The sequence below is a fragment of the Cibotium barometz genome, chromosome 27, assembly GCF_041138505.1.
Source record: "Cibotium barometz isolate CiBa-2024 chromosome 27, ASM4113850v1, whole genome shotgun sequence".
Taxonomy (NCBI): Eukaryota; Viridiplantae; Streptophyta; class Polypodiopsida; order Cyatheales; family Cibotiaceae; genus Cibotium; species Cibotium barometz.
The window spans coordinates 27,401,137-27,412,537 of NC_141072.1; the positions used below are offsets into that span (position 1 = coordinate 27,401,137).

Here is an 11,401-nt window from a genome sequence, read left to right on the forward strand (position 1 = left end):
TGTTGAGAAAATACAAGCTCAAGTTGAAGACAAGTGCGGGATAATTTCAATGGTTCAAGCCGGGCATGATTCAGAGAGCAATCTAGCATGATCCATAGGCACATGTGTGAACAGCCCCTAATTCAGAGAGTATGTGTATTTTTGCACTTAGGTGTTGATTGCTTTCCATTCTTTTAGAGATTCTCTTTTCATAAGTTATATAAAAAGAGTTCTAGCCTCTCATAATTTATCATCAAGAATCTTGTTTCTCTTTTATCATTCATATCAAAGCAAGGTGCATCGATGGAGAGTGTCTAGCAAAGAGTCATCATCAATGGGAAGGTTTTTAATAAAATTTTGGTGGTTTGGGCACTCAGATGGCCTGTAGGAAGGCAAGACACATGAGGAGATAGTGTGTAAGAAGATTCAGATGGCTAAACGTAGAGCCCCAACTAGCAACAAATGCGAAGTGCAGGTCAACTACATGCACGGCGGTAAAATTAACCGCATTACACATGCAACGCAAGGCACGACCACAAATATACAAGGCATAACCATGATAATAGAAGGTTAACATCTAGAGATCTCACTCTCTCTCATTCCAACTAACAAAGAAAAACTAACTCTTGTGTAGGCTTTATACTTCTACACCTTTTCATGATGGAACTTTTGATGATGACACGTGGAAGTAGCCACTTATTCCAAGCTTTGCAAAATGCTTATACAAGAGCTTCTTCAAGGTATTTTTAGCTTAAAATCCATGTTCTTTTATAAGCTCTTTAAAGCTTCTACAAAGGTTAGTTTGTAGCTTATATAAAGCTTTTGGAGCATAGAAGATAAGATCCTCAAATCACACTATTCAAGATGTGTTGTTGAAGAAGAAGAAGAAGAAGAAGAAACCAAAAAAAACGCGAGAGCTAATTTTCTCAAAACAAAAGCAAAAAGCAAAAAAGTGCAAAGCCGCTTGGACTAGAAAGAGTTTTTTCGAAGCTATTATGAAGCTTTTTCAACACGATTATCTACAACAAATTTTATATCAACACAAGGTGACTTTTGAGCTTTTTTACAAGCAAAAGTTGTGCAAGTTTCTCAACCTTTCACTTCTATAAACTCTGACAAATTATGATGCCTGAAATTTAATCAGCCCTATTGAAAAGCTTGAAAAAGAAAATTATCAAGCTTGGAGGTTCAAGATCAAGTTATTCCTTTAGTCATATGATCTATGGGGTATACTCACTAGAGCACACACAATGCCAAACATGCATGTAGAGCGACTAGAATGCAGTAGGAGAGAAGCTGAAGAGAGAGCTGATAAAGCTCTTGAGACTCAACAAAGTTTCCAAAGACAGTATGAAATATATGTCAAAGCATGGCAATTGAAGGAGAAAAAAGTGATGAGCATTATTGCTTAGACAATGAGTCAAGCAATAATTCCACACATTAAACATTGTGATTTGGCTACTAATATGTGGTAGACACTCTCAAGTATGTTTGAAAGTGTGTCAAAATCTTGCAAGATGCAACTCAAAGAAGATTTGCACACAATTGAGAAGAAGAACCTCACAATGTTTGATTATGTTACAAAAATTAGAGGTATCTGTGGCCATGATTGGTGAGCCAGTTGTTTGAGGACAAAGAGATGATAGAGCTATGCATAAGAGACCTTGGAAGAGACTTCAACATCTATTTCGTCCTAAGATTGGTTGCCAAACTTTGAGGAACTTGTGGCAAAGATGATTCTTGAAGAACAGATACTAGGGAGAATCTCATCAAAAGGAGATTGGAGTTGATAAAAGTGCTCTATATACTAGTGATGGTGGAAAAGACAGAGGAAGAGGTCGAGGATGAGGACATCAAGGCCAAAGAGGTAGAAACCTTAGAAGAGGCAGAGATAACAATAGCTATGGGAGCTCCACAGATAGGGGGAGTCAGAGAAACACTCAAAGTGGCCAAGGTTAAAGACAATCCTCAAATCGAGGAGAATATAATGGTAGAAGAGAATAAAACAACAAAGATGCTTGTAAATTATGGCAAGATGGGACATTGGGCTCAAGATTGCTATTCAAAGCAAAGAGATATAAAGAATGGCACATTGAAGCAAGGGAAGTATGCCTCAACAGAAGGAGAGAGAAAAGAAGAAGATAAGCGTAACTTGTTTGCTATGCGTCATCAATTAGTGGTAGTAATCAGTAGAGTAAAGTCTTTGAAAAAAGATAAGCGTAACTTGTTTGCTATGCGTCATCAATTAGTGGTAGTAATCAGTAGTAAAGTCTTTGAAAAAAGATAAGTGGTACATAGATTCCGCATGTATGTAAGATTCCTCAAGGAGGACTTCACACTATCATGAGTGGACCTTGAAGGTGGTACTCAAGACGTGACCCCTCAGATCAATCAAGGAAGTGAAGATGTGGAAGAAATTCAACCTTGAAGGTCCACAAGTGTAAAGTATCCAGTTCAAAGTTTAACTTATGACTCTTTTTATGGTCAAACATTATGCTTAGATGACAAAGGTGACAGAATTGAAACAAAGAGGTTTTAGCCTTGCTATAGAAAGCCACGAGTGGAAAATGTCTATGGATGAAGAGATTGATGCTCTTCAAGAGAATTAAACATGGGATCTTATCCCACACAAGGATGACATGAAAGTCATTAGATGCAAGTAGGTCTACAAGATCAAATATAGCTCAGATGAAAGTCTAAATAGTCTAAATACATGAGTAGAAAAATGGATATGGATGAAGAGATTGATACTCTTCAAGAGAATCAAGAGATTGATACTCTTCAAGAGAATCAAACATGGGATCTTATCCCAAACAAGGATGACATGAAAGTAATTAGATGCAAATAGGTTTACAATATCATATATAACTCAGATGGAAGTCTAAACAAGTTCAAGGCAAGACTTGTTACAAAGGGATATGCACAAACACATGGAGTAGACTATGAAGTAGGGGATATGCACAAATATATAATAGACTATGAAGAAACCTTCTCACCCATTTTAAAGATGGCTACGATAAGAACCTTTATTACTTTAATAGAAAATCAAGGATGGATATTTCATCAAATGGATGTGAGAAATGCTTTTCTTAGTGGTTATTTGAAGGAACAAGTCTACATGGAACAAGCACGTGGATGATAAAGATTTCATCACCCAACATATGTGTGCAAGTTTTTAAAAAAAAGATATATATAGATTAAATAAAGTACCTCTAGCATGTTTTGATAAATTCTCAAATTATTTGAGAAACATTGACTTCAACAACAGTTATGCAGATCCTTCACTCTTTGTGAAGATACAAGAAAGCAACATTATATCAAGGTAGAAGGAAACAACATTATAATTTTGGTGCTTTATGTGGATGATCTTATCTTGATAGGTAAATGAAGAAGATAATGCTAAAGCAAAAGCATAACCTTGTGCAGAGTTCAATATGAAAGACTTAGGAGAGCTTAGATATTTCCTTGGAGTGGAGATAATCAAAGGTGAGAAAGCACAAAGAAAATATGTCATATACATGTTGGAACAATAATATGGTTTGTTGATGAATTGAAAATGTATAACTACACCCTTAGAGGTAAATGCAAAGCTTGAAATAGATAAAGGATCAAATATGTAAAGATGAAACCCTGTATAGACAACTTGTGGAAAAACTAATTTACCTTACAATTACAAGGATAGATATTGCTCATGAAATTCGAGTGATAAGTTAATTTATGCAAAGCCCAATAAAGCCTCATGTGGATGCAATGAAGAGAATTTTGAGATATGTCAAATGCACATTAAATCATGGACTTCAAGATTGGTGTGAAGATAAGTTTAAAACCCCAAACATATTGTGTTGTGGTTTGGGCAAGAGATCCATCAACAAGGAGAAGCACCACAAGCATGTGTTACTCAATTAGAAATGGTTTTATTTCTTGGACGTCAAAGAAACAACCTACAATAGCCTTAAGTGCTATAGAAGTAGTGTATAGAGCTTCAAGACAAGCAGCTTATGAAGTTACATGGATAGAACAATCGTTTGTAGATTTAGAGATAGAGTTGAAGCAACATGTGTCTATATACAGTGACAATATGAGCTTGATACAGTTAGTCAATAATCCATGTTTCATGCACGTACCATACACATTGAGGTACACTATCACTTTGTGAGAGATGATTCTACAAGGACAAGTAGATCTACAATTTGTGAAGACTGAAGAGCAAGTAGTAGATATCTTCACCAAAGAATTGGCAAGAAAGAAGTTCAAAAAAATTCAAAGGCTACTTGGAATTGAAGACCTAAACTTGACCTTAAGGGGAGTGTTGAGAAAAGACAAGCTCAAGTTGAAGATGGGTGTGAAATGATTTCAACGGTTCATACCACATAGGATTCGAAGCACTCTAGCATGATCCACAGGCATACGTGTGAACAACACCTAATTTAGAGTGTGTATTTTTAGCACTTAGGTGTTTTTAGCAAATTGATTTCCATTGTTTTTAGAGATCACCCTTTTATAAGTTGTGTAAAAAAGGTCATACCCTCTCACAATTTATTATCAAGAATTCGAGCTTCCTCTCGCATCTCTTTTATCACTTGGTCTATGGTCATAACAATTCCCTTCATTCCTTTTTGACAATCTTAAAACATCATATCAATAGTAATGATCTAAAGAAATTGATGGAAATCAAGCATCGCTTTGTATTTACAAAGATTTAAGCATGTAATTTGATTGGTTAAGAAAAAGGAAGCAATTTAAACATCATACCAATAGTAATGATTTAAAGAAATTGATGGAAATCAAGCATTGCCTCTATTTCCAAAGGTTTAAGCTTGTAATTTGATTGGTTGAGAAAAGAAGAAATATTTTTGTCAACAAAGTTTATTCTCCATGATCACAAACCATAATTGCCTTACATTTCTCCATCCCACAATTCTGTGATACTTTTGAAAGGCCCCAACATAGGATTGCAAAAGAAGTCGCCATTTATGTTCTTTTTTTGCTCGAGTTTGTTGATGTGATGATGATCTTCGTATGAGAGGCACCAACGGAACACATCAAAATTTTCCACCATCCTCTTTTTGTTGAAGCTCTTTGGGAGTACACTCACTCCTTGGTCCAACCCCCACCTCAACACAATCTAAAAGGTAATTTTTGCTTTAAACATATGATTATAACAACCTTGTCACAAAACCACTCCTAGTCACTAATGCAAACTAGTTGCCTCACTAAAATCTAAAAGCCATTATTTAAAAAAAACCATATCATTAAAAGAATCTTGTCAAAACCGCTCGTGCAAACAAATTTCTTCATTACCATAATCACCTCAAAAAGAAAATCAATTGGTCACAAATCTACTGACCTGTGCCAGAGACTTGCCATACTTGAGTGCAATCTGTTTTATTGTGGGATCATCTAAAATAGCAAGTGAGCCCCACTACATAAGAGGGGCCCCTAATGGGGACCATGCACTAATATGAATGTTGGCCTTGTTACATGCCTCTCTTAATTGCTTCTGTTGCCACTTGGGATGCATCTCAACCTACCCCCAAAAAAAGTATGTACAATAAAATTAAACTAAAAGATACTAATCTTTATTTAAAAGTCTAGTTGATGATTGAATAAAAAATCATGATTAAATTCCCCTTCAAACCTTTTATACAAAAAAAAAATCAAGAAAATAATTGGATTAAAAATGATATCCTATCCCCCCAAAAAAAATCAAAAGTAATATTTTGTGAAATTTTGATTGACATTCAATCAAAATGATATATTAACAAATCAAGAGGACCCTACCTTGATGAGGCTACAAAAAGTTCTAAAAGATGGATTACTTTGATAAAAACATTTTAAGTAAGGAACAACTAATCTAATGCAAGAAAAGAAAAACCTTCACCTGATTTACTGCTGGAGGGATCTTGGCAAACTCAAGCAAGTCCATTATTTTCTTGGATGAGAAGTTACTACACCAATGGTCCTTGTCAGGCCTTGCTTGGCACAGTACTCCATGGCTCTCCATGTGCCTTTGACATCTAACGGCAAAAGATCATCGGGCTTTGGTATTAAGCCCGTACCTTCCTTGAATCTAATTGGCCAATAGATGAGGTAAAGGTCCAAATAATCCAGTTGCAATTCCCTACATGATGATAGTTTTTAATTTTCAATGGTCATGATTCACTGGATTATATGCTTATATGTGTATGCATTGTGTGTGTGTGTGTGTGTGTGTGTGTGTGTGTGTGTGTGTGTGTGTGTGAGAGAGAGAGAGAGAGAGAGAGAGAGAGAGAGAGAGAGAGAGAGATCCCCCAATTAATTGAGTAACCAACAATTTAAAGCTGAGGATCAACAACTAAAGGCAGAGGAGAAAATCACAATTAAGCGCTTAAGAGATGGATGAGAGTTAAAAAAAGCCTCGAGAATTAAGGGCTTAAGAGATGGTTAAGAATTACAAAACCTGAGGCTTTTTTGGAGGGCTGGGAGGACACCCTCAGGGTAGGCATCAGAGCACCATAGCTTGGAGGTGATGAAGAGGTCCTCTCGCTGCACTGAGCCAGCCTTGATGGCCTCTGCAGGGCCTCCCCAAGAAACCCTTCGCTATTGTAGCGGCTTGCTGTGTCGAAGTGTCTGTAGCCCACCTGTGATTAATGCCATGATTAGGGTTTTCATTCATGCAAAAAACACAGAACCGAAGATTTAACTCAATTTAACCCAAATCTGTGTCGAAGCTTGTGATTAATGCCATGATTAGGGGTTTCATTCATGCAAAAAACCACAGAACCCAACTGCCATAATGAAGGTTTAACTCAATCTAACCCAAATTCTGACTCAATCTAACCCAAATTCTGACTCAATTCAACCCAATATTTTCAATTTCATGGGCGCGGGTTGGGTGTTAAACATGTTTTCAAGCAGTAATGATGTAGGGTGAGCTACCTCTAGAGCTGCAGAGATGGCTGCCTTCTTCTCTTCGTGGCTTAAGGTGTCATCGGGCAGTGCCAATTCCTAGCAGTGGGATGGAAGCTCCTGTGTTGAGCTTGGCAGTCTCTGCCATGCTTCCTAAGGGAACCAAAAAGAGTATTTTTACGATAAAAGAGGGGTACAAAAATTGGATTGTTTAGAAATTTCCTTGCTTGTAAGGTGTGGTCTTATGCATCTACTCTTGGGTATTGAATGACGTGAGTGGGGATGTCATCGGCTTTTTTGGAAAGTCGTGCTTTGTGTGTTATATGTAGTCCTGCTTTTTGGAAAGGTTGCCTCAGCTTAGCTTAACTGTGGGCTTATCAAAAATTTAAAATGGCCCAGCTTAGCTTAACTGTGGGCTTATCAAAAATTTAAAATGGCCCTTGGAAAATATGTGTTCAAGTGCTTCTCTGCGGTCATGGGAGGCACATAGTAATCTCCTCCGACGATATCGTGAGGCACATAGTAATGGTAGTGTCTGTTTGTTATTGTTTGCTATGGTGTTCAATTTGTGTCATTTCAATATATATATATATATATATATATATGTAATAATAATGTTTTTTTAAAAGTACATTTGTTTTCTTCAAATATCGCGCTTGATAAAAAATGAAGAGGAAGTCTATACATTGCTTAAAAAAAGGTTTCTAAAATGTTGATGCCATACATAAAGTTTTATGCACATGTCTTTTGAGGCTTCCAAAAGCAAATTCTACCCAAACCTCCTCCTCTTCTTCCCGAACCTCCAAATTCTTGCCACGTGGCAACTTTGTGAAACTCTTCCTTAAGATAATATAGAGATGCCGAATAAAATTTGAAAGCATCAAGGTTTTTTTGTGTTGGTAGCACATAAAAGCAAACACAGTAATATTTCTGTGGACACCATAGTTGCTTTTTGACGAGCATCACACCCGTCTCTTAGAGCATTTTGGCTATAAAAAATACTTGCAAATTTTTAAAATGCCCATTAAAAATTACACTAAAAAACAAAACAAAAAAAACTTGTTATATTTCACCAAACCAATCAATATTGAAGGGTGAGGGTGCCCACCAAAAATCAAGCCTAGTGGACACTAGGCCAAGAACCAAGTTGGGGACTCTGCGTTTTGCATTCTTTTCTCTGAAATGCCTTTCTTGTCAAAGTTTTCGCATGTTTGGGCTTTTTCAAAAAGGTTTAATATATTGTGTGCAAGTGCTTGCCATTTCTTTTCTCTCTTTTTTTGAATTGGCTCGAATTAAAAAGTGCTTAGATTTAAATCAATATATATTAAGAATATATTAGTGGTGTAAATGACTGATTGGTGTATTTGGTTTTTTTTAGCTAATATATATACTTACTATGGTTCCCAAAAAATATATATTAGTGGTGAAGGTAATAGGAGAGGACAAAATTGTTGACTTTTCAAAATTGGACAAAGTTATTAAAATTATTAAAAGGTGGACACAGCGGAATCTAGACCGATGGTTTCTAACGTTTTGAGTTGTAAACGCCTGCTAAGAAAACCCGTCAAAAGTTGGAACTTCTGTCCGACGCCTTTTCCCTTCTTTTCTTTCTTCCTTTTTTTAAAAAACTTAAAAAACAAGCTATAAAAAAAGGTTCCAACCACCACCTCAACATCCAAAGTGCTTTTTTATTTCTCCCCTTCAAAACAAAATAAAAAAACATTTTGTTTTTCCTTATTCTATTCTCTCTCTCTCCTCCCTCTCTTTTTCTCTCTCTTCCTTCTCCTCTCTTTTTCCCCCTTAAAAAAGGCTCACTGATTTAAAAAAATACCTTTTTTTTTAAGTCTCTCTTTTTAAAACTCTCACTCTCTAACTCTCCCTCAAACTCTTTTTAAAACTCTCACTCTCTAACTCTTTGTAACTCTCCCTCAAACTCTTTGTAACTCTCTCTCTCTCTCTCTCTCTCTCTCTCTCTCTCACACACACACACACACACACCCTCTTCTTTGTCTCTCTCTCTTTTTTGAACTCTATGTAACTCTCCCTCTATCTCACTCACTCTTACTCACTCTTTGTCTCTCTTTAACACTTTTACTCTCTTACCTCTCTCTATTTCTCTCAAACTGGCTAGCTCTCTCTCTAAATCCCTATGATACTCTCTCTCTCTCTCTCTCTCTCTCTCTCTCATTCTCTCTCTCCCCCCCCTCTCTCTCAATCTCTCTTGATCTCTTTAAATCTCTCTATTTCACTCAAACTAGCCAACTCTCTCTCTCTCTCTCTCTCTCTCTCTCTCTCTCTCTCTCTCTCTCTCTAACACTCACTCTTTCTCTCTAACCCACTCTCTCTCTCTCTCTAACACACACTCTCTCTCTAACACTCACATTCTCTCTCTCTTTAACTCTCTATCTCTCTAACTCACTCTCTAATTCTCTCCCTCTCACTCTAACTCTACTCTCTTTAACTATCTTAATCTCTCTTACTTTCTCTAACTCTCTCTATTTATTTTGAATTGACCAACTCTCTCTCTCTCTCTCTCTCTCTCTCTCTCTCTCTCTCTCTCTCTCTCTCTCTCTCTCTCTCACACACACACACACACACCCTCTTCTTTGTCTCTCTCTCTTTTTCGAACTCTATGTAACTCTCCCTCTATCTCACTCACTCTTTGTCTCTCTTTAACACTCTTACTCTCTTACCTCTCTCTATTTCTCTCAAATTGGCCAGCTCTCTCTCTAAATCTCTATGATACTCTCTCTCTCTCTCTCTCTCTCTCTCTCTCTCTCTCTCTCTCTCTCTCTCTCTCTCTCTCTCAATCTCTCTTACTCTCTCTAACTATCTCTATTTCTCTTGACCTAGCCCACTCTCTCTAATACTCTCTCTCAATCTCTCTCTCTCTCTCAATCTCTCTCTAACTATCTCTATTTCTCTTGACCTAGCCCACTCTCTCTCTCTCTCTCTCTCTCTCTCTCTCTCTCTCTCTCTCTCTCTCTCTCTCTCTCTCTTACTATCTCTAACTATCTCTATTTCTCTTGACCTAGCCCACTCTCTCTCTCTCTCTCTCTCTCTCTCTCTCTCTCTCTCTCTCTCTCTCTCTCTCTCTCTCTCTCTCTCTCTTTAATACTCACTCTCTATCTCCAACTCTCTCTCTCTCTCTCTCTCTCTCTCTCTCTCTCTCTCTCTCTCTCTCTCTCTCTCTCTCTCCCCTTAACTCTCTCAATCTCTCTTGCTCTCTTTAAATCTCTCTATTTCACTCAAACTAGCCAACTCTCTCTCTCTCTCTCTCTCTCTCTCTCTCTCTCTCTCTCTCTCTCTCTCTCTCTCTAACACTCACTCTTTCTCTCTAACCCCCACTCTCTCTCTCTAACACACACACTCTCTCTCTAACACTCACATTCTCTCTCTCTCTCTCTAACTCTCTCTCTCTCTCTCTAACTCACTCTCTAATTCTCTCCCTCTCACTCTAGCTCTACTCTCTTTAACTATCTTAATCTCTCTTACTTTCTCTAACTCTCTCTATTTATTTCAAATTGACCAACTCTCTCTCTCTCTCTCTCAATGTGGTGCCATGGAGCACAAGGGAGGTAGGGAGTAAGTATGAGTAAGCTTAAACATGTACCAAACCTAGCAAGAAGCCACATGAGGAAGACGGAATTATCCCATAAAGTGAGTCCATCAAGGCAACCCATGTACCACCTCATACAAAAGGGGGTCACTTTCAAGCAATGAAATGTGAAGCAAGCTCTCAAGCCTCTTTATGAGTACGGGTCTCAATCTTGTAACCTAATTGTGCTTGAGTCCTGCGGTTAATTAGTTTAGCAGTTAATCATCATATTTATACTTAGGTATCACCCACCTTAGCGTAACACTAATCACATTAAAATTAATGTAGGATTAATTCACCCTCACCATAGCCATGCACATGACCAAGATACCCATGTTTCTCAACATCCATTGCATCCAAATTAGGGTATAAATCTATTGTGGGAAGCCCTCTCTTGCATCCAAATCCATCTCATCCATTTGTATTGCTCAATTTGAGTAATTTTTCACCGGATTTAGTTCACTTTTAGCACATAGTTTGCATTTTAATCACTTGGATTAGCTTCTTCAAATCATCATTGCATTTAATGTAAGCGAACAATGAGACATCATTTCACACACCATCTATGTAACATGATTGTAGAATGGTTGCTTACCCATTATTTTGGCATCTTGCTAACGTAGGCATCCTCCACCAAACGTTTCATGGCCACCATCACGTAGAACCCACAATCGATGGCATTGGGTTGATGGAGCCCCACAATGCTCATGAACTCAAAGCCCGTCTTTGGTGTAGCTAACAAACGTGCAAGTGATGGCTCCGAACACATTGGGGTCATGCTTTGCATGAGAATGCACCACAACAAAGATAAGCATGTTAAAAGCACACAATTAAACCCGTGCAGGTGATGCTTTTGGAGGACAAAGACGCTTACCGATACACCTGGGGGAGACAATCCACATTGCATTCGGTAACCGGGACACCATCTTATGGCCA

At 37.7% G+C, this 11,401-nt stretch overlaps 1 pseudogene across 1 annotated transcript; it reads right to left on the minus strand.

Moving 5' to 3' along the window:
* Positions 1–4,757: 4,757 nt before the first annotated feature.
* LOC147623242 (non-functional NADPH-dependent codeinone reductase 2-like) lies at positions 4,758–7,289 on the minus strand (annotated as a pseudogene). The gene is made up of 5 exons (XR_015269352.1): positions 6,898–7,289; positions 6,419–6,599; positions 5,861–6,100; positions 5,327–5,506; positions 4,758–5,104 (listed from the first exon to the last, which is right to left on the minus strand). The product of XR_015269352.1 is annotated as a non-functional NADPH-dependent codeinone reductase 2-like (transcript).
* Positions 7,290–11,401: the final 4,112 nt, after the last annotated feature.